A 27,893-nucleotide genomic window follows, 5' to 3' on the forward strand; every position below is an offset into this window, starting at 1 on the left:
AATAGCGTTGGGAATAGATGTGCAGTACAACACCACTATGTAATGTATCCACGATGTCGACACAGGAAATATCAACACCGTAGATAATAGTCAAATGCCATTGAATAAGAAGTAAGATCTGTCTTTGTCTTTAAGTAACTTATTAGTTTTAATTTATATGTTTAATTTTTAGTGATAGTTGTGTTTAACAAATGGCCCACAAAATTCATGAAAATTTAAGAATTGGTTCTCAAAAGGCATAGTAGAAGACACTCCAGGAGACTACTGAGAGGGTCATGAAGAGTTTCTAATAGAAGAGGGACTAGAGGGGCACCTGGGTGGCTCAGTTGGTTAAGCGCTCAACTTTGGCTTAGGTCATGATCTCATGGTTACAGAGTTCAAGCCCTGCATCGGGATCTGTACTAATGGCTCACAGCCTGGAACCTGCTTTGGATTCTGTGTCTCCCTCTCTCTCTGCCCCTCCCATCACTTGTGCTCTTTCTCTCAAAAATAAATAAATGTAAAAAAAAATTTTTTTTTTAAAGAAGAGGGACTAGAAAAAAATAGAGCTTGAAGATTAACAGGATGTCAGAGAGTTACTTTTTGCTTCTTTTCAAGTTTTATAAGTTCCATTCCAAATATTTTAAATGATCCCAATCATAACTTAGCTGTCATTATTTCACTAGCAATAAAGCTGGCATAAATAAACACAGGTGGCTGCCTTTTCCTCATAAAATTATATTCAGTATTGTCAAAAGGGGAGAAAAACAGAAGTTGGCAAGGATGTAGAGAAATAGGAGCTTGCATACTGTGTTAGTAGAAATATAAAATGTATTGCCACTTTGGAAAAAAGAGTTTGACAGTTTCTTAGGAAGTTAAACACATATTTACCATTAAAAAAAAAAACCCTGTAATTCCACTCCTAGGTCTGTACTCAAAAGACATGAAAACATATGTCCACCCATAGACCTGCCCACAAATGTTCACAGCAGCTTTATTCATAATAGCCCCAAAGTAGAAACAACCCAATGTCCATCAGCTGATGATTGGATAAAGAAAATGTAATATCCATTAAATGAAATATTTTGCAATAAAAAGGAACTTGCTACAACATGGATGAACCTCAAAAAACATGCTAGGTGAAAGAAGTCAGATACAAAAGACCAAGTATTTTGTGATTTCCTTTCTTAGAAATTTTAAGAACAGGCATATCCAAAGAGATAGAAAATCAATTTAATAGGGTGAGAATGAGGGTTGGGGATGGGAACAATAGTTAAATGTGAATGAGCATAAGGATAGTATTTGGGTGATTAAAATATGCTAAAAATGAATTCTGATATTTGCACAACTTGGTAAACTTATTTAAGAATTAATTATACACTTAAAATTAGTATTTTTTGATATATAAATTATATTTCAGTAAAGATGTTTAAACTTAGCTAAATTTCAGTCATTTATTTTTGGGTCATCCCTATTTACAAAGGAAACTCCCTCTGGGTGCCTGGATGGCTCAGTTGGTTAGGTGTCCAACTTTGGCTCAGGTCATGATCTCATGGTTTGTGAGTTGGAGCCCCACATCAGGCTCTATGCGGACAGCTCAGAGTCTGGAACCTACTTCAGATTCTGTCTCTATCTCTGCCCTCTCCCACTCATGCTCTTCTGTCTCTCTCTCTCTCAAATAAACATTAAAATTTGAGGAAAAAAACAAAGGAGACTCACACAAGGAGATTAAGTAACTTGGTTGTAGTTAAAAACTTTTTTTTTTCAGACATTAGAATGTATACCTCCAAACATAGTTTCCCCTGATTCAATACTGAAAGGCATCTATCTGAATCTCATCTTACCCACTCTGTCAGTGAATCTACTTTCCATTATCCAAGGTAATTCCCGTACTATCTTCAGTGTATGTGGCTGTTCATTTGATTATGTTTCTGCTGGGGAAACTATGACTAAAAGGAACAAGGGAAAGCCTAGACTTTTGACTCATTCACCTATTTATTCAGGCTTTCATTTAGATAGTCATCAAATATTTATTGAGCACCTACTATGTGTCAGACACTATTCTAGGCACTAGGGATATAGTGGTAAACAAAATAAGCCTTAATAGTTTTGAGAGACTCAAGTCAAGGGCCTGGATTTATTGTTTGTTTTTGTTTTTATTTATTTTTCCAAAATGCAAAGGCATATGAAAAATTAATAGCAAATGACTATAAACAACAAACATATTTCTCACCCATTCAGGTTAGATAAAGATCATAAAAGCTCATGCAATGAATCAAAAATGTTGGACTTACCCTCTGTGAAACCCCTGCACTTATCCCCCCTCAGAAGATCAAGAAAACCCAAAATTGTTAGAGAAGAACCTTTGTAATTAGAGAAGAATCTTTGTTACCGGAATCTGCTTGGACTTAAATACTTCAAGCTTTCCCTGATCCACATGAAATGGCTTATTAAGATTGAAATTACATTAAGTCATTGAAAAATATAAGAAGCTATATTTTTGCCTCTGATTATGCAGCTTTAACATGTTATATCCACTATGCAGGTCTCCCAAAGCTGAATTCTGAGACTCATCACATGTTCATATTAGTTCCTGTCCCGCTTCAAATAGAACCCCAATGAGTTCACTTGTTTCTATTCAAGATGGCACCAGTTTCCGCTCCTGCTGAAAGCATCCAAGATGCCAGGAGGCCAGGTATTAATATCCACCTTTTGAAGAATGAAAAGAAACTTAGCCATCTGGCTTAACTTTTCCTTTCAGACAAGACTACACCTCAGTGATTAGAATGACAATAATAAACCACCAAAAACAAAGGTTTTTTTCTTCTGATTCTTACTATCACAACTGTGAAGCTTCCCCTATCTCCTCCCAGAATGTAACAAGATTGGCAAAAGGAAATACAAAGATCTTCATCATCCAGTCTGTTTCCTTGGTTTCAGCAGGAACTGTATACAAGCAACAAAGGATTATAAAACAAATTATCACAAGAATTTTTTTTATCCAACTTACAGTAATCAGATCCAAAGGGAGCCTATAGAATAAGGATGTGGGTAACTTAGAAAAGCTTCAGAGTTACCTGGTTTAAAATAAAAGAAATATTCATCCATATCCTAACTTTCCACTCTGAGATATAGATTTCCTGCTACTATACTAAAATTTCTATATATCCATAACCAGGCTGATCACTTTCTAAAACTTTATATCCCCAAAGTTTATGCTATCTGAATCACTGTTTAAATACTTGCCAGTTCTAACAATGGTCTTGACAAAGCTTCAATTGTTGGCAGTCTGGACTGGGAACACTGTTTCCCTTTAGGACTGTGGTATGCAGCTAAAGCAGTGCTGAGAGAGAAATTTGTTCCATATCCTAGTTGTGGTGTTGACTATTACACAGATCTATACATGTGTTAAAATTATAAAATAATGGCCAAAAAGGTCAATTTTACTGTATATCAAGTTAAAATAAAATAAATACAAATAAAGCCAATGTATGCTATTTACCCAAAAAAGGAAGGAAAGAAGGAAGGAAGGCAGGAAGGAAGGAAAGAAAAAGAAGAAAACAAAAAGAATCAAGGGGCTTCAATGTCTTATTTCTTGGAACTGTAGAGCTGAGGTATCTAAATGTCAGGAAATTTGACCAGATTATATCGAAAGGAGAGAGCTTATATGTCAAAAGAGTTGAATGACTTTTTTTCTAATTTATATAGCAGAAGCCAGGGGAATATGTGTGAAAATGAATTCTAAAACGCTTGACTAAGGAGGAAAAAAGGAACATAGCTCCTGTGGGTAAAAATTATTAACATGATTACAATTACCAGAGTTTCTGGGTTCTTTGTGCTAATCCAGTAGGTGGGATTGGTTATCACAATTAGGTCAGAAAGTAGTAAAAACATAAAACACCTTGGTAAGACACATATCTGACTGAAGATAAGAGATGAATTCCAGGAAGTTCAGAGGTCTACTAATTCACTGATTTTTTTCTGGGAGTCTAGAGATCTGTGATATATAGGCGTATTCCCCAAAGTGGAAGACAATTTGCTGCATCTTGTATCCAGTTCTGTGTTGAAAGAGGCAGACACATATGGTGGGCTTTTAGTAAGACAGAGGCAAAATAATGTTACACTGGTGTTGCTCCTTCTTACTTATTGAATAAACCATAGGCTTTATATTTAAGGAAGCCCCAAAGCAAAAGAATGCTCTTCAGCCAGTTCAGTTTAAAGAATAACCGTGACCCAGGAAGTCTATTGTGCACAAAGTGTCTGTAACAGATCATTGAGCCTTTGAAACTCCCTAATAAGAGAATCCTAGTATAGCCTCATAACTGAGAGCAAAGTCCTATGTCATTGACAAACAACTACTTTCCTTGAGAAATAGATCCTGATTTTTGCTGTTAGGTCCTAATAGAGATTGAATATCTGGTCATAGGAAATGAACTGGTTGTGAGACCTGAGCTGCCTTCCAAATTAAATGCTATTTGATTGACCTGTTCTCACATTTGGATGTACAGAGCAGCTCTCCATCCTCGAAGTGGCATATATGAGATCAGACTTGAGTAAGTTCTAAAGGCACAAGGAAGTTTCAGGAAAAAATATTTCCAACTCTCATGGTACTGAATCCTGCTGTAAAGCCACTGCTCCCTACACCCACTCATATAGTCTCATGGGATTGTCCTAGAGGCAGGGAAGAAAAGATTTAAGATTGATTTACTAATCATTATGCATGTAGTATACTGGCACCAGCCATAAATAAATTGATCCTAGAGCTCTTCTCACTGTTGACTATGAAGGACAAGTAGGAAGAGAAGTCTTCAAACTAAGAACTTGAGAAGTCAATCAAATTGCACAAGTAACCTTAAGGAAAGATTCTTATAGTGAAGATTCATGCATAGAACCTAAAGGTTTGGCTTGAGGAGAAGTTAAAAGGAACAATATTGGGTTATAAGAAGGTTTAGGGTAGAGGTTTGAGAATGTTTGTGCCTCGTGTTAAAGCTCATCGGTGGGCTCTCTCTGCTGAGAAGACCCCCCAAAATCAGGTGGGCAAGAAGAACAGGATTGCATGGCAGCTGTGTTCTTTCCCAAGCATCACTAGTGGGTTCAGGAACAGTGGTCACAGTGACAGAGAGGGAGGTTATTCATGAGTTCAACCTAATGAACTTCCCCTCACAAGGCAGATCTGGCTACCACCACTACTGAGTGCTTAAATTGCCAGCAGCAGAGACCTCTGCATTTAGTTCCATACGTGAGCCATGCAGATGGCTGATTATATCGAACCCCTTTCATTATGGATTTGGTACAAATTTTTCTCACTAGAATGGATATTTGTTCTGCGTATAGATTTTACTTCCCTGCTATGTTTCTATTAGCAATATCTTCTGTGGACTTACTAAAGGCTTAATTCACCAACAGTAGTCCACAAAACATTGCTTCTGGTCAGGATGTTATAGGTAATGTCCCACAGGAATCACTGGTCTTACCATAACCCAGGAGCAGCTGGCTTTTTAGAGCAAAGCAATAGTCTATTGAAGACTCTGTTACAGAGCCAGCTGGAGGACATCTTATAAGGTGGGGGTACTGGTCTAGAGAAAATGGTATATATTCCAAATCAATAACCAATATATGGTGTTTGTTTCACCCAAGGACAGACTACATGGGCTCAGAAACTATAGGGAAGAAGAATCTCCAAACTACCCTCTTCCCTCTTTACTGAGAGTGTAGTAAGGAAGTTATAAATGTAGTCTCATAACTCGTTGCAAACATGGGGACTGTGGTCAATATATGTATTTTCTTGCTTGAGCAGCAGTGTGTATGTTCATATATTAACCCATTCCCCCTCTCCATCATCTGTTGTTTTACATAAAGTATGTTGGTGGTGGTTACCTTTACAGTTTAGTCAATGAATAAGATACATGCAGCTTATGCAAAACTTATTAAATTTCTTCCTCTTATTTAAGAGTCCATGCAGTAAACTCTTTCTAGAATTAAGTTCCAAAAATAAATCTCCATTTCCAGATGAATTTACAAACTCTCCTTTCCTGGCTGATGAGAATGTACAATCTAGCATGTTTCCCTTTTGAACTGGTTGTCAGGAAGCTCAGGGTGTCCTACAAGCTCCACTGGAATGATTCTCTCACCTCAGATTTCCAGGACATTCCTTTCTTCCTTTATTTTAAATGGTTTCTGCTTTTACTTTTTCTACCGTGGTTTATGTTCATTTTAATACTGCATGTCACTTCAATTCCTTTTTATATGTACCTAAGTAAATATGTAAGTAAATAAGTAAACCCTACCTTTAGCGAAGCAGTTCATGACTTTCCTTAATGGCAGCTCGGGCACACAATGGCTTGTTCATTCAACCAGCATTTATTGAGTGCTCACCATGTGTGGACATGACAGTCCTATGCTCTCCATCACTATGCATGGTCCTCAGGTCTTTGGCCATCCCTATGATTTAATGTCAGATGCCCCATTGTCAACTCTATGGGTAAAAATTGGGGTAATGTGGAGCTCCTCTTATCTGGTGCCTTTCAGAGTGTTTCTGATTGTTCCTCACTCTTATCTTCTAGTGTATGGCTTTTCCCAGTGGGCATCTTTAAATCTAAGTCTACAATTTCTAAACATTCTGATAACTTCTCTGCCTACCATATCTTAGAGTAACTGCAACCTTTGGGAAGCTTTTAGAAGCTACCTGAAAACTAGAACTGCCTCAGCCTGAAAGTTAGGAACTTTCTTCATTTTGAAATGAAAGAAGAAGCAAAGTCAATGAAATTGGTTAAGGGCAATGCTGTAAACTGAACACAAAAACTAATCTCTGAAGAGAGGTTCTCTACAGGAAATGGTGAACTAGCGCATCAGCTTATAAGTCAACCTCTCAAGAATTTGGTTAGTAAAAATAAATGTATTTGGCTGGACATACTCTACTGCTGTTCTCTCTTTTTCTATACTTTTGGAATGAAATTTGTCTAAAATAGATACAATTCCTTATAGGTAGTTAGCTTATCTTTCTCTTTTTGTTTGTCCTAAATTGATTTTTCCTCCTTCCTGCCTTCTCTTGTTCTTCCAAAGCACATATATTATTCTTTAATCCCCTCAAAATTTTCATAAGTACTTACTATGTGCCAGACACAGTCTGTTTAAGGATAAACAGATAAATATAGTACAGTTTCTGGATTCCATAAGTACATAGTCGTGGGGAGGCCAATGTATAGGCAATAATTACAGCCTTTTGATAAATGACAGGGCAGAGGCACCACAGAAGTCTAGAGATGTCCCTTCACCTGACCCACAAGCTGAGAGGCACTTTGGGGACAGTGACCCTTTTATAATGCAGCAAAAAGTCATCAATCTATCATGTTGGGTGAGTTACTAGGCTTTTTCACAACTGAAAAAACCAACAAAACATCTAAGCCACTGCATGAGCAGACACAGTTTTGGAAGGTCACACAAATTTTACTACAAATTCACATATTATATGCAGTTGTGATCTGGTAAAACTAGTAAATATGGTAAAAATAATACCTCCAGGTATAACTGTAAAAAAGGAAATGTTTCTCAAGCAGGGCACATAGATCATATAAAGTACCACAGAGCTCCCTTAGGAGTCCTGAATGCCCAGGGTGGTACTCTAGAAATCTCCATCAGCCAGTGAGATGATGTCAATAAAGGACGGTAATTGGTCCCTAAAGGATTGCCTTGGGAAGCGTACAGAACAAATGCTCAACAGTGGCAATAAGTGAGCAAGGGAGGATATAATTATTTATATAGATCAAAAGATGTGGATACTTTGGACACCTATGATGGGTTCAGATAATTAGTGTTACATATAGATATTCTGAGAGGGTAACATTTCTGTAGCCCTCAAGAGACTTATAAGAAATCTATTTACATTTTTTACTTGATACTCTATTCTCTTGTATCAGTGACTAGCAGCCAGTGTGAATGCTGAGCCAAAATACTTCTTCTGAAAGAAACGAATGCCCCTCAACAGCACATATGACTGAGGGCAGACTCACTTTGACAGGCAGATGGACGGTCCCTTTGAGGAAGACATCCAGTGTGTCAGCAAAGAACTCTCTGGGCTTGGGGTAGGGTACAGCCTTTATTAATGTAGCAATTTAACTTAGTCCTTCCTTTAACAAAACAAAAACCATTGCTTTCTTCTCTAGGTCGTCATTGCTTAGTATTCACCCTATCCAAGTTCGCCATCTAGAGGTCATACAGTTTGCAAGTGCTTTTAAGGTCAGAAGACTGCTTGTGAGAATTCACATGTGTCTCCTATTTAGGGAATTTCTCTTTGTCTCCTTCTCCCTCTTCTAAGAAAGTTTATACTTCTGTTGAATGATACCACAATTAATGGCGTTTTACCATACAACTGCCATCTTGTTATATATTTACTGGTCTCTTCTTTTACATTTCTCTATCACATAGGGATTTATGTTATAAAAGTAACAGTGAAGAAGAACTGTGAAATATATGTTTTAGAACAGTGCTTCTTCAGTTAAAAAAGTTTTTAATCTCCCTTTTGGTCAACATAAAAATAACACACTCTTCATTGTTGCTTAAATTACTAAGCGCTAACAATTTAACCATCCCAACCATTCACTGAGCACTTAGCATGGTACCACTGGCCAGGAAACTTATAGATATAATCTAATATTTATAACAAGTTTGTAAAGTACTTTCTTCTCATCTTGTACATGAGAAATCTCCCTCTGTCTTTAGAGGAGGTTTATATGTGCCCTGTCTCCCTGCTACTTTAGTGAGCAAGAAAGAATAACCTTTCTCCTCCACATACATGCTGCACGATAATCAAGACTATAACCAGACACTGCAAAGAAGTCTCCTGCATCACTAAGTTTAGTTCAACTACATTTAGAAGTCTAGATGAAGCTGTGACCTCCTCACCCTGGAACTTAGGTTGGCAAGTGTCTTTTGATCATATCTGATCTTCCCTGCAGGTCTTACATAAAGTCATGTTCAATCAACAATGCCTAAGACCTGGCCCTCTCTACAAAAGGAACCTCAAGTTGGGAGTTTCTGGAGTTCTTCCTCAGAGGTTGCCTTTTTTTTTAAGTTTATTTATATATATATTTTTTTAGTAATCTCTACACCCACTGTGGGACTTGAACCCACAACTCCAAGATCAAAAGCCATATGTTCCTCTAACTTAGCCAGCCAGGTGTCCCGAAAGGTTGCTTTAATTTTTTATTTCATTAATGTTTATTTATTTTTGAGAGAGTGAGGGAGGAGCAGAGAGAGAGAGAAAGAAAGGCCCAAGCAGGCTCCCTGCTGTAAACCCAGGAACCCTGAGATTATGACCTGAGCCAGAGTCAATGCTCAACCAACTGAGACACCCAGGTGCTCCAAGAGGTAACTTTTTAAGAAGACCATCAAACTTTAGTTTTGGAGATAATTCCTTTATTTTCAGTTGAATTTGAGTTTCTATGCTTTTCCCTGTCCTAACAACATGAGGTTCACATTAGGCAAAGTGGAGGCACGCCTACTTCTGGAATTCATTGATTTCTGGACAAGTCATCAAGATTTCAGGCCTGTGTGAGGAGCTGTAGCTCTCTGGGGACAAGAGGACTTTAAAGTGTAATGATTGGAACCCTTATATTAATGTGGTTTAATGTGGCTGTAAGGAGCCTAACACACCCAAACTAGCTTTAGAATAAAAGGGGATTTATTGGATGGAAACAAGGATCTCTCCTGGACAGAAGGACAGGAAATGCAGATGGTTCTCATGAGGGATTAGAGTCAGGAACTGAAAGCTTTTGGGAAAAAAAGTAATCTCTGTCTCTGTCTCTCCCTGTCTCTCACTGTCTCTCCCACTCTTTCTCCTTCTCTCTCCCCTTCAAGATTCTGTTTTACTCATTCCATCAAGACTTACTGAGAGCCTACTATATATCAGGTTAGTGTCCCGAGTACAGGGTCTGCCTTATTCTTCTCTGTACACCATCCCTATTCGACCCACTTACCATGGCTTTCTATGACCTCCTGATTCAAATCCTTAGCAGAAACAAATTCAGTCTCACCACCCTTAGTTCAAAGACAAAAATCTTAGCACAACACATGGCTCGGAACCTCTGGCATCAGCTGATCACCCCAGGTCCTTTCAGGTGTAGCAGCAGTGACTGCTGGCTGGGAGAGGAGAGGTTGTCTGGGGCAATGTTGGTAAAGAGGGTATGACGCATGAAGGAAACGATGCCCATCTCTATTGTAAAAGATTTTCAAAGACAAAAGGATGGTGCAGCTTTCTATAAACTTGAGGAAAGAAGAGAAAAGAGCCTCAGGAAAGTTGAGAACTTACCTTGGGATAGGCAAGGGCTCCAGACACTCGGCCTATCTGGGGATACCGGTTTGAGTCGGAGGAGGTGGGAGTCACTCAAAAGCCCTCTAACCCTGCTGCCTCAGGGGGTCCTGGGCGACATTCCTTGGGAGAGGAGAGAGGAATTCTAGATCTTCAAAACAAAACCTTCCTGCAGTAGCTGTTTAAAAGTTCAAAGTCCATAAGGTTGCTAGAAACACTCAGAATCCTGGAGACAATCAATCTCCAATTTTGAGAGCAGCAGATGGAGAACAGTGACGCTGCAACAGTAGTTTGAAAAGACTGGAGAGCACCCAGGCTAAAAAGGAAAGTAGAGAGGCTAAACATTGAGATATGCAATCACAAAATTTTGTGACTGTAGCCCAAGTTTTTCAGCCACTTGGGCTAATGTGATCTTGAGAGAAAAGAGTTAACATCGACAGTGTCAAAGTAAACTTCCCTCACAAATCTGCACGTCCAACCTGCGTGTCCCAAGTACTTCACTGCTACACTCTGGCAAGATATTTCAGGTTATTTCCTTTCCTAAAAGAGAATCTTGACCCACTAAGTTGCCTTTTTATTTTATTGATGGTTTTCTAAGGCAGCCTAGTGAATTGGGAAATATATTTGCAAATAATGTATCCAATAAGGGGTTAATATTCAAAATATATAAAGAACTGATACAATTGAACACCAAAACAAACAAACAAACAATGAAGAATTTGATTTAAAAATGGGCAGATATCCTAAAAAGATATTTTGCCAATGAAGACATCCAGATGGCCGATAGACACATGAAAAGATGCTCAACATCACCGATTATCAATAAAATGCAAATCAAAACCTAAATGAGATATCACCTCAAACCAGTCAGAACAGATAGTATTAAAAAGACAAGAAATAACAAGTATCGACAAGGATGTGAAGTAAAGGGAGCACTCATGCACTGTTGGTGGGATTGTAAATTGTGCAGTATGGAGGTTTTTCAAAAATTAAAAATAGAAATACCATATAATCCAATAATTCACTACTGAGTATTTATCCAAAGAATATGAAACTACTAATTCAAAAAGATATATGCGAGGCACCTGGGTGGCTCAGCTGGTTAAGCCCCCGACTTCAGCTCAGGTCATGATCTCACAGTTCGTGGGTTCGAGCCCTGCGTCAGGCTCTGTGCTGAGAGCTAGCTCAGAGCCTGGAGCCTGCTTCAGATTCTGTGTCTCCTTCTCTCCCTCTGACCCTCCTCTGCTCACACTGTCTCTCTCTGTCTCTCCAAAAAATAAATAAATAAATAAATAAAAAGCATTAAAAAATTTTAAAAAAAAGACATGCACCCCTATGTTTATTGGCAGCAATTTTTACAATAGCCAAGATATGGAAGCAATCCAGATGTCCATCAATAGATGAATGGATAAAGAAGTTGTGGTATATATGATGGAATATTACTTAGCTATAAAAAAAGAATGAGATCTTGCCATTTGCAACAACATAGGTGAACCTAGAAGGTATTTGGCTAAGTGAAATAAGTCAGATAAAAAAAGAAAAATACCCTATGATTTCACTTATATGTGGAATCTAAAAAAAGAAAGAAAGAAAAAACAAACAAAAAGCCAAACTCTTAAATACAGAGAAAAAACTGGTGGTGGCCAGAGGGGCGGTGGGGGGGGGGGATGGGCAAAATAGATAAAGGGAATGAAGAGGTACAAACTTCCAATTACACAATAAATAAGTCATGGATGAAAAGTACAGAGTAGGGAATATATTCAGTAATGTTGTAATAACTCTGTATGGTGGTAGATGGTGACTATACTTATTGTGGTGATCACTAAGTAATGTATAGAATTGTTGAATCGCTATATTGTATACTTGAAACTAATATAGTGTTTTATGTTAATTATACTTTAATTAAAAAAAAAAAAAAGCTGGGTGACTCAGTTGGTTAAGCATCCGACTTTGGCTTGGGTCATGATCTCATGGTTCGTGGGTTTGAGCCCCGCATCAGGCTCCATGCTGACAGCTCAGAGCCTGAAACCTGTTTCCGATTCTGTGTCTCCTTCTCCTTCTACTCCTCCCCCACTCTCGCACTATCTCACTTTGTCTCTCAAATATAAATAAATGTTAAAATATATATAAAACAAGAGAGAATCTTGAGAGGGTGAGATAATTTCATTTCACTGCAACTTTTGAAGCAAGTATTTAATTCTGATCAAGTTTATTAGCACAATCTACATTGATTTGTTGTTCAAGTCACCATTTTAAGGAAGTAAAAATCACATGTGGTAAAAGTTCCCAAATGAGCATAGTATCTAAACTTTCAATGAAATTTAGTGTGTGGCAGAATGCTGCAGTTTGAAAGAACACTAGTTACTGTGATATTAATTCAGCAAGCTACAGGCATTGCCTTGGGTTGTTTGGACTTAATCAGTGATTATTTTGTATATGAGTCCTTCTCACTCCCATGAGGTAAAAACTTTTTTGAAATTTTATTTGTTATAGAGCCAGATGGTCTACAAAGTCTTAGTTCCCATAACCCTTTTGACTTTTTCTCCTCACCAGATCTGAAATCCGGAACTGTTCCCACAGCGAGTGACTCTATTTGCTTTTTTAATTCTTCAGTGCTTCTCCTTCTTCTCATTAATTAATTAATTGGATTAAACAAATATTTATGGAGTCCCTCTGTTGCACCAGGATAACCATCAATCATTACTCTCACAGAATGTTTTTGGGAAAGACAGTCCACCATGGGCTGGGGGCATCTCTGCAAGCTCTTGCTGGGTGAGTCAAGAATGCCAACCCAATTTCTCCTCTCTTGGCCCATTTATCAGGTTTGTACTTGCAGCAACCTTGAGAAATGAGGTCATAGAACAGTTGTGTTATCAAAGGAGTGGCCTCCTCAAGATCAATGCTCCTCAACCGCGACACAAACCCGCCTGCATCCACCTGGACCGCTCAGTATCCCTCCTCTGGGACCTGGAGCCATAGAAGTGGATATCTATGCAATGCTCAGGCTTGCTGGGCTCCTGAGTAATAACGTCCCCAGCTTTGACTCAAGAGGCCCGTCTCATGTCCTCTGCCGGCATCCATGGAACGTAGCAGGCCAGTTTACTAACTTTAAGGAGAGTAAAATAAAATCCCAGGCCCTAAAACTTAAATCTTAATTTCCAAAAATTTACCCCGAAAAAAGACCCTTACTGAGTGAAATTTTATGCCTTAAATGAAATAGGCAAAATGTCAACTAGATTTGACGTAAACTTGTTTTTTTTACATCCTATATTCTCCCAAATTTGCAGCCTGTATTTTATAAATTCTATGTTCTTGTCAATTCTTAAAAATTAAGGTTTTTCAGGTGCCTGGGGAGCTCAGTAGGTTAAGCATCTGACTCTTGATTAGGGCTCAGGTCATGACCTCACAGTTTGTGAGTTCAAGCCCTGCATTGAGCTCTGTGCCGACAGTGCAGAGCCTGCTTATGATTCTCTTTCCCTTTCTTTGTCCCTCCCCTACTCACTTTATCTGTCTCTCTCTCAAAATAAATAAATAAACTTAAAAAATTAATGTTTCCAGTACTTTTCTTCCAACAATGCAAATTAACGAAAATTTCTAGGTTTTATGCTATTTGTCAGGCTCTGAGAGGATCTAAAAATGAATAAGTCACAATCCCAGCACTTTTAGGCCTTAGGGTTTAATAGAGATGACAAACACAAATATATATCTGAAACACAAGACTGAAGGGGATCAGATATAGTTGAATTCCAAGCAAAGAATGGGTGAAGAGTGGGGAAGGGGAGATTTAGCTAAGTTATTACTTGTTAAGAAGGACAAATATGAGCTAAACACTGAAGAATGGGTAGGACTCCAACAAGTGGAGAAAACAGAGAGGCAGTGTCTGGGGAACAAGAACAGTAGTACAAAGAGATGCATTTCAGATGGATGGTGGGGGTGGGGACACAGCCAAAGCGAAGGCAGATCATGATTAGAGTTAGCAAGGAGTCCAGGGTTCATGGAGCACCACTGAGAGATGATGAGTTCAGACCAGCTCTGTTTGAAGTGTCCATGGAATCTGGTAGAGAAATGAAGCTCTCTACAAGAGGTGGGAAATGTGAGTCAGACTCAGGAGAGAGATTAGGAGTGAAGAAAAATTTAGGGATCATCCAGATGGGGGGCAATAATAGAAGACACTGTACTAGATTAAAGGAGGCAAAGGTAAAATATGAAGACCGGACTTCTAAAAAATGCCTCTACCTAGGTGCCAAATAGTGAAATAATGGCCTCCAAAGAAACAGCTAGAACCGTGAGAACCAGGAACAGAGAAAACATGAAGCCCCAGAGTAACTAATGGGAAGGGACAACTAGACCAAGCGATTGGAAAGTTCTTGTTGATCTGGTAAATAGACATTTACATGACAGAAGAGGGCAGATCAGAAGTAGACGGATGAGTGTTAATCAAGGAAGTGAAAGGGATACATATAGACTACTATTTTGAGAAGCACTGCTATTAACGGAAGGAGAAAGATGGAATGCAATTTCAGGGGAAATGAATGCTTCCTAAGAATCATTAGATTTGAACATGTGTGTGGTCGAAGGAGATCTCAGAAGGCAAAGAAAAAATAAAGAAAGCAAAGCAAAGAAAAAATGATAAAAGAGAAAGAATATAAGAAAAATCACAAAAGAGGCTTAAGAAGTCAGAAGAAGTAGGCTTAATCCAAGGTAGAACATTGTTTCTCTGAGGCAGAAGGGAAGCAGAAAAGAATGGCTAATGATTGAGAGAAAGCCTGAGCGTTCACCATGGATAACCCAATGTCCTAAGTCAAACAGATGGAAATCTGGGAGGTAGGATGGCAGGGATGAGTTCAGCTTGAAAAGGGAGATCCTGGAATGAAACAGGGGCTGTAGAGAATTGGAAAGACAATTAAGTCAGGATAAATAAAAGAATCAGTGGGGGCCCAGCTGCGGTTCATCAGTAATGGATCTCATCAGTCAGCTGAGGCGTTACCTAACATCTACTGTAGAGAGCTGAAGTCAGTCTACATCTGGAAAGTGTCTACAGCGGAGGGCAAATGAACGTAACAAAAGTCTAAAAGTGCCTGTGAGCCAAGGGGTCCAGACCCAGAGACAGGCTGGAGGACCCAGAAATGGGCTCGTAGTGGAGGCAAACTGAGAATCAGGGATGTTGGAGATGCTGGGATGAATAATCAAAAAAGGAGGTAGGGAATTATATTTACACAAGTGTTTTTCAGGCTTGGGGCCAGGGGTTTTGAGTGGATCAAGTGAGGACAGATTCTCAGTTGCAGCTGGGGCCAGCCTGATGACTGACATGGCTGTTTAATCAAGCTCAGGCACTCAGAGAAGTCGGAGTATTCTACAGCACTTCAAATTGGCAGTGTTTTACTGGTATGTATCAACTACCCAAATGTTCTTTTGCAATGTTATTTTCATTATTATGTAAATTTACCTTATCCATTTTACTTATTGTTAAAAGAAATACATATATAAGTAGGTATTAAGTACTCAAGATGTTCTTAAGTCCTATTTTCAATTTTATTTAATTCCCAATTTGGGGCCCTATGGTAGACAGCTTTTCTTTTTTTTCTCAGTTGTAACTATGAATTAATTTGTGGTTTTGTTTTAATGTCTGTCTTCCCTACTTTAATATATGACCCAATAGGACGGGGCATGTGTCGGTCCTATTTCCTTCTATAGCCTGAAATATTTAGGACATATGATAATTCCTAGCATATATGATGTACTCAAAAAGTATTTGTTTTCATAAATTGCTTGTAAAAAGAGATATCTACTGAATCTGAGCATCTTCTCTGAGTTGCTTAATCCTAAGCTTTGCTTACTATGTATTTGATAAATTGGAAATATTTCTTTTTATTTCAAGAAAATCTGTAGTATTCAAAGAAAATAGGATTCCTTTTGTTGTCTCTATAAACTATTAAAATCTCTGCCTATGCTCTTTAACAAGAAACAACATGCTTATTCTTAATTCATCCTCTAAGGTTTTCCCTTCAGACTGATGTTAAATTTTCAGAATACTTCTTAGTGTTACTTTTTGCATTATAAGGATATCATCAGATGTTCTGAAAATTCTGTAACAATGTTTACGTCATAGTTTCTGGCTCAGAAAATGAGTCAGCTAATGAGTTGTCAGCCCCAACAAATGTTTATGTCATTTACATGATGATCTTAACTGCCTGAAGGGTCTTCATTCTTTCGAGTGCCTCACTGCCGCCCTCTTCTGGTCACATATAGTAGCACAGGCATAAAAGATTGCACTTTTTAAACTAGATGTGTATCTTTATTAATGAAAACAAATGTGGCTCTACAGAACAAAATGAGCCAAATAAATTACAAGACTTAGAAATGACCTAATAAAATGGAAAACTTTTGTGAAACACTAAAATAGTGATGCATATTATTTATCTACCAATAATCTTTCTTGACCCCCATTTCAGAAAAAAAAAAAAAACAGTATTCTTTTTGAATTTTATTACAGAAAAAATCACTAACCCATCGTCTCAAAATGTATTATGTTTAAATATAACAGTAATAAAAATTTCCCTTGCACTTTCTATGTAGAAAGAGTTTGCTAACAGAATTATAGTGTACATAGCATTGTAGGCCATGTGTAAACTGGGAGGAAAAAATCTATTTAGTTTAATTAAGAGTATTTTAGAATGACTAAATATATGAAAGAAATACTGATAATTCAAAGGGCATTCAGTATCTACTTATGAAGTACTGAATGAGTCTTTCACTTGCAAATAACGCAGTGGTTCTGAAGATATATGTGACCTCAAGCCTTTGTTTATGCTGTTCTCTTGACTCCTACCTTATTCACACTACACATCCTATATTCAATGAATTCTGTCATCTTCTCCTTTCAATTATGGTCTCTGCTCTCACAATCTCTTCTGTTGTTCTCTGTCCCAGGTCCCCTCTACCTCTAGTTAGGACCATTAGCCTCCAAACTGGTTTTCCTGTCCCCTGGTCTTTCCACATCCCCATACTCTACACTTCACACACTGCCAGATGGCCTCTTAATAGCAGAATTAACCTTGTCACTCCTCCTCTTAAAAATGTCTGCAGGGGGCCACCTGTGTGGCTCAGTCAGTTGAGCATTTGACTCTTGATCTAGGCTCAGGCCATGATCCCAGGGTCCTGGGATTGAGTCCCGCGCCAGACTTTGCACTGAGTGTGGAGCCTGCTTGAGATTTTATCCCTCTTTCTTTCTGCCTCTCTCCCAGCTAGTGCTCGCTCTCTCTCTCTCTCTCTCTCTCTCTCTCTCTCTCTCTCTCTCTCTAAAAAACAAAATTTAAAAAAATGTCTGCTGGCTTGCTGTTGCCTATAGGATGAAATCCAAGCACCTGAACTTGGCATGGAGAATCCAGCGTGTGGTACTCAGGATACCTGCAATGCAGCACAGCTTCTGTCACCGTGCACCTGTCCTTAGTCTATGCCATAGTGTCCCCCAGCACTCCGTTTTCTCCTCTGTGGCAGAGCTTGGGACGAAGCCCTATCGTATATCAGTTACTTAACTGTCTCCCACGAGACTGACTCCTGAGGGTGGGCAGAGCCTGGCTCCTCTCAAATCACCAGTGCGCAGCCTGAACCAGCCATGTGACTAGCACACAGCAGGACTTCGACTTGGGTTTGTAGATGGATGAATGAGGGAAGGCTGCTCTCCCATTTTTATCTAATGAAATTCTGTTTTCAAGTTTTAAATTATAATGCTATTTCTAAAAGCCTTTTTTGACTCTTTTCTGGCAGAATTCATAGCGATACCAGTTTTTTGTTCACATTCCACTAAGCTGTATGTACTCCTGTCGTTAGTGCCAGAGGCCAGCTTGGGAGGATGAAAGGGGTCCGAGCTTTGGAGGCAGACCCGCGCCCCCCACCCCCCCGCCCCGAGCTGCACCCCAGCCCTGCTGCTCACTCTCTGTGTCACCTCGGACAGGTAGCTTCAGCCTTTCTGAGATGAACGGTTTTCACCCTCATCTATAAATGGATCTAACACCACTTCTCCATAAGATCAACGCAAACACTAAAAAAGAAAGTGAAAATTCATGACACATCCTACACTTTAGCTAAATTTTAGTATTTGTTCCCTTTCCCTGAGGGTGAAGATCATTATCTCATTTATATCTAGGTTCCCTGGGTTGTCAAAACTATAGAGACTCAGCAATGTTTGCTGAGCAAATAAATGAATTCCAGAGTTATAGCTGGTCCAAAATAATACAAGAATTACAATCTTGAATCAGATTTTTCTCATTTTCATGATTATAATATCTAAAGTATATTCTAGTCACATAGTTTGAGGCATAAATATTTTCTAGTCTTTCAGTTATATTTCCATTTGTACATTTTCCTTATGTGGTCTTTGTGAAATATGTTTATGAAGTGTTTAAGTACAAAGAACTAATGTTTATTTTTAACAAGATAAATATAATGTTAAGGAAGAAAATAAACAGAATATAACATTGTTCACACAGTGTGATAGCTAATGTGTTTTTAAAAAGTCAGTGATCAATGATGTTTTTCCAGAAATAGAAAAAAAACCCATCCTAAAATTTATTAAAATCTAAAAAAACCAAGTAGCCAGAGCAATGTTGAATAAGAAGAACAAAGTTGGAGGTCTTATACTTTCTGATTCTAAAACTTACTACAAAGCTACACTAATCAAAACAGTGTGATAGTGGCATGAAGACAGACATACAGACCAATGAAATAGAGAACCTAGAAATAAACCTTCACATCAAATGGTTTTTTATAAAGGTGCCAAGACCATTCAATGGGGAAAGGACACCTTTTCAATAAGTGGTGTTGTGAAAACTGGATACCCATGGCCAAAAGAATAGAGTTGGACCATTACCTTATACCAAAACCAAAATCGAACTCAAAAACATCAAGCCTAAAATAAAATAAAATAAAGCCTAAAACCATAAAAGTCTTAGAAGAAAACAGGAGAAAATCTTTATGATACTGAATTTTACAGTGATTTCTTGGGTATGATATCAAAAGCACAGATAATAAAAAAAAACCCCACAAATAAATGGGATTACATACAATTTAAAAACTTCTGCTCATCAAAGGTCATATTAAACAGAGTGAAAAGGAGCCCCTGGAATGGGAAAAATATTTTCAAATCGTTCAGCTGATAAGGAATTAATATCCAGAATATGTAAAGAACTCCTACAACTCAACAAAGAACCTAATTTAAAAAATAGCAAAGGACTTGAATAGACATATCTCCAAAGAAGATATACAAAGGGTCAATAAGCACATGGAAAGATGTTCAACATCACTAATTATTAGGGAATGCAAACAAAAATCACAATGAGATACCACTTCACACCATTAGGATGGCTACTATAAAAAAAAAAAAAGGAAAAAGAATAGAGTACTGGCCAGGATGTGGAGAAATTATAATACTAGCACACTGTTGGTGGGAATATAAAATGGTACAACTGCTATGGAAGAAGATATTATGGTGTTTCTTAAAACATTAAAAATAGAATTATCATATAATCCAGCAATTCCTTTTCTGAGCACATATCCAAAATAATGGTGAGCAGGGTCTTGAAGAGTTATTTGTATATCATGTTCATAACAGCACTATTTACAGTAGCCAAAAGGTGGAAACAACTTATGTGTCCATCAACAGGTACATTAACAAATGTGGTCTATACATGCATTTCCTCAAAAAGTAAATTTTGACAAATGCTATAACACAGGTAAATTTTGAGGACATTATACAAAGTGAAATAAGCCCATCACAAAAACGCAAAATTGCATGATTCTACTCAAATTAGGTGGCTGTAGTAGTCACATGTATAAGAGACAGAAAGTAGAATGGTGGCTGCCAAGGGGTTGAGGGGAAGGGGGAATGAGAAGTTATTGTTTAATGGCAAAGAGTTTCAGTTTTGCAAGATGAAAAGCGTTCTGTGAATAGAATGGTAGCACAAGAATGTGAATGTAAATTAATACCCCTATACTCTACACTTAACATGATTATGATGGCACATTTTATGTGTATTTTACCACAATTTTTAAGAATGACTGAAAAAGTAGAAGAAAATACACCAAAATATTTAGCATCTTTGGCTCTCAGTGATACTTTTTGACTACATTCCCCTTTTTTCATGATTTCTAAAATGACTATGTATAGTTCTATAATTAGGAGAAAAGAATTAATTCAAAACTTCATGTGAAAACTTACCCAGAATTAATGTTCATAGATTTTGATCCATTTCTAATCTAGAACATAGGAAACTCAGGTTCTGAATCCCAAATGAGAGTAGAGAAGTTACAATGGATCATCACCATCTGTCACGTTAGAAACACATGAGGGGCGCCTGGGTGGCTCAGTCAGTTAAGCGTCTGACTTCAGCTTTGGTCATGATCTCATGGTTCATGAGTTCGAGCCCCACATCGGGCTGTCTGCTTTCAACACAGAGCCTGCTTTGGACCCTCTGTTCCCTTCTCTCTCTTTGCCCTTTCTCTGCTCACACTCTCTGTCTCTCTCTCAAAGATAAATAAACATTAAAAATAAATGAATAGGGGCACCTGGGTGGCTTAGGCAGTTGAGCAACTGACCTCAACTCAGGTCATGATGAGTTTGAGCCCCACATTGGGTTGCTGCTGTCAGCAACTTCTATCCCCTCTCCTGCTTGCACTCTCTCAAAAATAAATAAACATTAAAAAATAATAAATAAAATAAAGTAAATAAACATTTTAAAAAACAAGGAAAAATGTCAATCAAGGAAGACCAGATCCTGTCCAAAGTGGCTAACAGGTCACAAACCTCTCTCCCCATTGCCTTAAATAGAAGTAGGGGCTTCAAATCTCTCTTTAGACTTTTTGGAAACCTTACTATCAGAGGTCTAAATTATCAAGGTTGGAACTATCTGACCATTTTGTTATGCAGAAAATAAAGAGACTTTGCTGAAAAAACCTTTCTGGATGATGTCTTGTCTCAAAGTTCTGAACTTCCACTCAATGGCATTAAAAAGTCTATTTATTACTTTTGGGGATTGCCAGAGAGAGGAAGTCTTCCGGGTCATTTATGTAAATATTTTATTAAAAGAATTTACAATAATAGTTACTACTTGTTCATATGCTAGAAATAGCAATATTACACTTCATAGTGCTTTGCATTTTCAACCACCTTGAAAAATCTTTCAAGGGGAAGCTTATGCTCTTAAGTCTCTGAACCATTGGTTCTAAATGAGGAGCTTCCTGGCCACTTTCAGACCTTGCTTTTGCCTTCCTTGTTTAATCTGCATCTCCCTTCCCCAGTCCTTGAATCTTCATTGTTAAAGTCAACAGCCAGCACCTAGAGCATTTTAGCTCCCACATCATTGTTACACCGAATGACCCCTATTCTTGGAGATTTCAATGATTATGTAGTGATCAGGGACTCTTGGTTTCTTGAAATCCTCCTTGCAAAGATCTGTCCTTTACCCAACCTCAGGCATTCACTTCCAAGGCAACTCTTTCATACTTTCAAATTGTTCTCACTTTCTGTCCAATACCATCCATCTTGTCCCCTTTTATTCTCCCAAATCCAACAATCCTAAGATCCCACTGGGACCTAGAATCTGTTGATCCCACCACATTTCCAGGACCCCCCCCCCCAGGTCCTCTCTCCTCCCCCTACCCAGTTTAATTCCCATGGTCAATCATGATCATCATCACCATATGCATAAACCTTTGATTCCCTTGTTTTTAATATGTTCACGTCAAAATCACAATTCTAGTTAAATCCAAGTTTTACACAGCTGAACAATGTAGGGGAAAAATAACCCCCCTTTCCCTTTAAATTTCTAACTCTAAACATCTCAGTGATGCCATTCATGCTGCCAGGCGATCACACCATGATTCTCAGGTCCATCCGCCTTGCAGTCTGTTAGAGGCCGATTTCACTTTCTCTCCTTTCCTCCCCTACTCTCATTTTCAGCAGTCAGAAGAGGACTTCCACAGCCTCCCACTCCCCTCTACCAACCTAACGGTAGCTACACCCCATATTCTGCCCCACCATTTGCTTTCAGAGATGAGTCACCCATTCTCTTATCCGGAAGGAATTAGTCCATTCAAACAATAATTGCACCCTTCTCCTTACTCAAACTCAGTGCTGCATTTTTCTCTTCTCTCCCTGAGTTTTTGTTCTCCATTAGTTCATTTCTATCAGCTTAGAAACATGCCATTATTTCTCCCATCTTAGAAGAAAAGTCTCTCGACTTCACTTTCATCAATAGCTATCGTCCTTTGCAGCAAAATTCCTTGAAAGAATTGCTCCTACTTGAGCTTTCAACCTGTCTCTTCCCATTCTCTCTTAAACGCACTTCAATCAGACTTCAGCCCCCTCACTCCACTGAAACTGCCCTTGTCAAAGTCACTGGTGAACTCCGCTCTGCTACATCCAGTGGTCAATTCTTACTATTCTTCTTTTTAATCTACCAATCCATGTGGCAGGTAGCATGTGACACACACCTTCTCCATTGTCTTCCAGGATACCTCAGGCTCTTGGTTTTCCTCCCACCTCACTGATCTCTCCTTGTCAACCTTTTTGGCTGGTTCATCCTCCTCTTCTAGATTCCTTAGTGTTGAAATGTGCAAAGGTTCAGTCTCTGGCCCTCTTCCCTTCTCCATCCAAATCCACTCCTTGGCTTGTGGTGCCTGGTGGCTCAGTCAGTTAAATGTCCAACTCTCAGTTTTGGCTCAGGCCGTGATCTCACAGTTGTGCAGTGTGGAGACTGCTTAAGAGTCTCTCTCTCCTTCTCTCTGTGTTCCTTCCCTACTTGCATGTTATCTCTCTTTCTCTCAAATAAATAAATAAATAAATAAATCCACTCCTTGGTGATCTCATTCAGTTCATACTTTTAAATATCACATATTGGCTGAGAATTATCAACTTTGTATCTCCAGTCCAAACTTCTGTTTTGAAATTTTCCAATGGACATTTTCAACTGTTAGTTGGGTATCGTGTATATCCAGTAAGCGTCACATTCTCAACTTGTTCACTTTGAACTCCAAATCTGCCTCAGCGAATGACTCAGCTAATGACCTATCCAAGAAAGTGAAATGAAAGGCCAGCTCTTAGATGAGCTGTGCATTCAGAAGACACTGAATGGGAGCAGATAGGGCTATTTGAAGGGAAAACTGGCCCAGCGGAAACCCTCTGGTTCCCTTGCGTTCACTCAGACTTTCACTTTGTGCATATGCAGCTGTGGTCTAAAAAGCTTTTCCTTGACAACTGTGATTTGGGGAATAACTGTGTTGAGCTACTGTGAGACTTCCGAGGTCTATGTTGCATAATAAGTAGTGCTTTGCTTTTCTTTCACTCTAACTTGCTTTTTCATACACAGTGGTTTCTGGCTTGTAAGTGAGTAGTATTACCAGCCTACTGGGTGTTTTCCAGTACATTCTATCAAGAAGTATTTAAGTCATGAAAAAATTTTTAATTTTTTAACCTTTGTTATTTATTAAAAATTTTTATAATGTTTTTATATATAATTTTTTAATGTTTTTTTTATTTCTTTTTGAGAGATAGAGAGAGACAGCATGAGCAGGGGAGGGTCAGAGAGAGAGGGAGACACAGAATCTGAAACAGGCTCCAGGCTCTGAGCTAGCTGTCAGCACAGAACCCGATGCGGGGCTCGAACCCAGGAACCGCGAGATCATGACCTGAGCTGAAGCCGGAAGCCGGACGCTTAACCGACTGAGCCACGCAGGCGCCACTGTTTTTATATATTCTTGAGAGAGAGAGAGAGAGAGAGAGAGGTGGAAAGAGGGGAAGACACAGAATCTGAAGCAGGTTCCAGGCTCTGAGCTGTCATCACAGAGCCCAACCTGGGGCTTGAAATCACAAACTGCAAGTTAATGACCTAAGCTGAAGTTGGATGCTTAATCAACTGAGCCACCCATGTGCCCCATAACATTTATTTTTGAGAGAGAGAGAGAGACACTGACAGAGCATGAGCAGGAGCAGGGCAGAGAGAGGGAGACAGTTTCCGAAGCAGTTCCAGGCTTTAAGTGGTCAGCACAGAGCCCGACATGGGCTGAATCCATGAATCACAAGATTATGAACTGAGCTGAAGTCAGATGCTTAGCCGACTGAGCCACTCAGTCTTCCCTAGTCGTGAAAATCTTGAAGATCGCACTATAGTGATTTCTGATGTATTTTTAAATAATTTAGATTTTTGAAACATTTTATTTTATAATGAGAGCAAAATGGTGGCACTATTTAAAAGTTAGGAGAAAAAAATACAGCAAAAAAAGAAAATAAGATTTACCCATGGTCCCACTAAGAAATAAGCATTATAAACTTCTTCATATCATTGCTTCTCTGTATAATTATAATGTTTATATATACATATTACTATGTATACATATATGTTTACAATAAAGCTTTTGAAAGTGTAAGTTTTCAAAATTTAACTAAGTACTCTTTGATTATAATTGAGCAGTCTGATTTTTACCTCTCAACTGCAGTGCCTAGGTGTAGGCAGAAGTAGTTTAACAAAACATTGTGACACTGTATATAATTTCCCTCATGACTTATAGTTAACTTAGGGATGCTTTCTGCATTTATTGTCTTCTGTTTTTCTTTCAGCCTTGCTTTGCAACTAGACCTTCTCACCACTCTGCTGCCCCTCCACATCCCTCCTCACACAAATGACAAATCCCAGTAGCCAATCCTCATTGGCGAATATTAATCTTTATCAAAACTTTTCCTAGGACGGGGTGCCTGGGTGGCTCAGTTGGTTGAATGTCCAACTCTTGATTTTGGCTCAGTTGATGATCTCACCATTTGTGGATCATTAGACTTGGAATTCTCTCTATCTCTCTCACTCTTCCCCTCCCCCCTCAAAAATATAAACATTTAAAAGAGAAAAGATAAAAACAAAGTCCTTTCCAACTCTATAATTCTATAATACTATTTCTACCCTCTCAAAAGTCAGCAGCAAATAACTGAAGCTAGTGCCCGCCTGGTCTGCTAGCACAGGATGTACGCAGACTCCACAGGACTTAATAACAGCTAGCGTTTGTTTTTATCAAGTATTGTTTTAAGGCCTTAATGTATTAACCCATTCTATTCTCATAAAAACAGGAAGAGATAATTAACATAATTACCTTTATATTAGGGTTGAGAAAATCAAGGCCCATAGTGACTAGGTAACCTGGTCATGGTCACACAGCAAAGAAGGGACGAAGCTGACTCTAACAGGGGCAGTCAATTCACCATATCAAAAGCATCCTGTCCCATAGGATAGCACTTAGACTTGATAAAAGTAGCCTAGAACAGATGTGTTTTTTTAATAGACAGTAAAATCTTTTTTTTTTAAAGAAAATAACCTAATAGCACAAAAGCAATAACTTGACCATGTTATGGACAAGCTCCTTTAAAATGTGAGCCTGTCTCTTTCCCTCTCTCTCTGTCCTTTCCCTGCTCTCTCTCTCAAAATAAATAAATAGACATTTTTTTTTAAAAAGCGGGGCACCTAGGTGGCTCAGTTATTTAAGTGTCTGCCTCTTGGTTTAGTCAAAGGTCATGATCTCGAGGTTCATGGTTTGGAGACCTGCTGCCTAGTAGCTGGCAAGCTGTGCCTTCAGAAGCTCCCCCTAGTTCCTGGGGTCCACCTACCAGTCTCTCTTGCCCACTGGGGAAGAGGGGAGGTGCAGGGTGACTGGGAATCTGGGCTCAAAAGGCTTCAAATGTTTCCTATTGAATAGCCTGCAACATTAGGCAATGTGCATCAGACCTGACTGATGAATATCTCAGAAGAGACGCTACTCACTTACATGTTATTAGCCCTCACAGTAACTTGGGCATAATTTAGGGAAGCAAGTTTCTGGGTAGGAATATAGTTATCTTGGAGAAAGATGACCTTCAGCATCCAGACTTTAATCAGAGATTAAGTTATTATGAAGAAGTAGTCAAGCAAAAGGACATGTGATAAAGATCTAAGGATTTTTCTTATAGAAAAGAAAAACAATTATGAATGGACAAGGCTTCTGTTGAAAATTGTGTAGATTTTTTAGTGCTTATAATGCACTAGTGGGGAAGGCATCACAGTTACTACATATGCTAGGGTTAAGATTGTAAGCAAAGTTTCCTGGGCAAGCTGATGGGGTGCATTTGGAGTACATGCAAAGATGGATGTAAGTACAGTATGTGCAGACATAAATCTATGAATCCAGGTTATGAGAATCCAAAAAAAAAAAACCCGAGAAACTGATAAGAAAGTATTAGCATACATGTCATGTAAAGTTCCCATTCCTCTTTCCTACCTTTTTTGCTCTATTCAAAATAAAAGAATAACTTGAATTCAGTAAAAGCCACGGTTGACATTGAAGTAACCAATGCAAGAAAAATCAACCAGTATTAAGTGTTTCAATTGGCATTTCCCCCTCTGTTCCCTGATTGTGTTATGCCCGTTCACTCTAGCACTGAGACTCAATCCTCTCTTCTTTCAAGTAGCAAGTTATTTCTATGTCAAATAAAGAAAAGGTAAAATTTGTCTTCCAAAGACTGAACAATTATATTTACATATTAGCAGCATAGTTTATTTAACATATTAGTTTTGTCAAAAAGTAATATAAGTATTGGATCACATGAATGGCTCAGTCAGTTAAGTGACCAATTCTTGATTTTGGCTCAGGTCATGATCTCCTGGTTCATGGCTTCAAGCCCCACATCAGGCTCTGTGCTCAGCACAGAGCCTGCTTGGGGATTCTCTCTCTCCCTCTCTCTGTGCCTCCCCCATTTGCACTCTCTCTCTAATATACATACATAAACTTTAAAAAATGATATAGAGATGCCTGGCTCAGTCAGTTAAGCAACTGACTCTTGATTTTAGCTCAGGTCATGATCTCCTTTCTTGAGTTTGAGCAATGCATTGGGCTCTGTTGCTGACAGTGTGGAGCCTGCTTGGGATTCTGTCTCCCTCTCTGCCACTCTCCCTGGTCTCTCTCTCTGTCTCTTGTTTAAAATAAATAAATAAACTTTTAAAAAGTAATATAAGCATGTTATATAGTAATATAAACAGCCAATATAAAAATATATTATATATACAAAAATAAAGAAAAGGAAAAGGAACAATTAATCTACCACCATAAGGCAATAACCACTTTAAGAATATTTGTGAATTTAGGGGAGCCTGGGTGGCTCAGCCAATTAAGCGTCTGACTTTGGCTCAGGTCATGATCTGGTGGTCCATGAGTTTGAACCCCACACTGGGCTCTGTGCTGACAGCTCAGAGCCTGGAGCCTGCTTCAGATTCTGTGTCTCCCTCTCTCTCTGTCCCTCCCCTGCTCATGCTCTGTCTCTCTGTCTCTCCAAAATAAAAATAAAAACATTAAAGAAATTAAAAAAATATTTGTAAATTTATATCTATATTATTTGAATGCATGTATTACATAGTTGTAAGTACAATAGTTTCACTCAGCATTTTCTATGCTGGTACTATTCTTCATCTTGTTTTACAGATACACAGTAGTCTGCCCCTTGATCCTTGGGGGATACATTCCAAGACCATGAATGTCTGAAACCATACTGAAACCTATATTTACCATATTTTTTCTATACATATGCACATATATAAAATTT

At 38.6% G+C, this 27,893-nt stretch overlaps 1 protein-coding gene across 3 annotated transcripts in view; it reads right to left on the reverse strand.

Annotated features, from left to right (window-relative positions):
* Positions 1 to 27,893, reverse strand: part of ALPK1 (alpha kinase 1) — a 124,752-nt gene that overhangs the window by 86,657 nt on the left and 10,202 nt on the right. The window lies entirely within an intron of this gene.

The sequence above is a fragment of the Suricata suricatta genome, chromosome 1 (genome assembly GCF_006229205.1).
Source record: "Suricata suricatta isolate VVHF042 chromosome 1, meerkat_22Aug2017_6uvM2_HiC, whole genome shotgun sequence".
NCBI lineage: Eukaryota > Metazoa > Chordata > Mammalia > Carnivora > Herpestidae > Suricata > Suricata suricatta.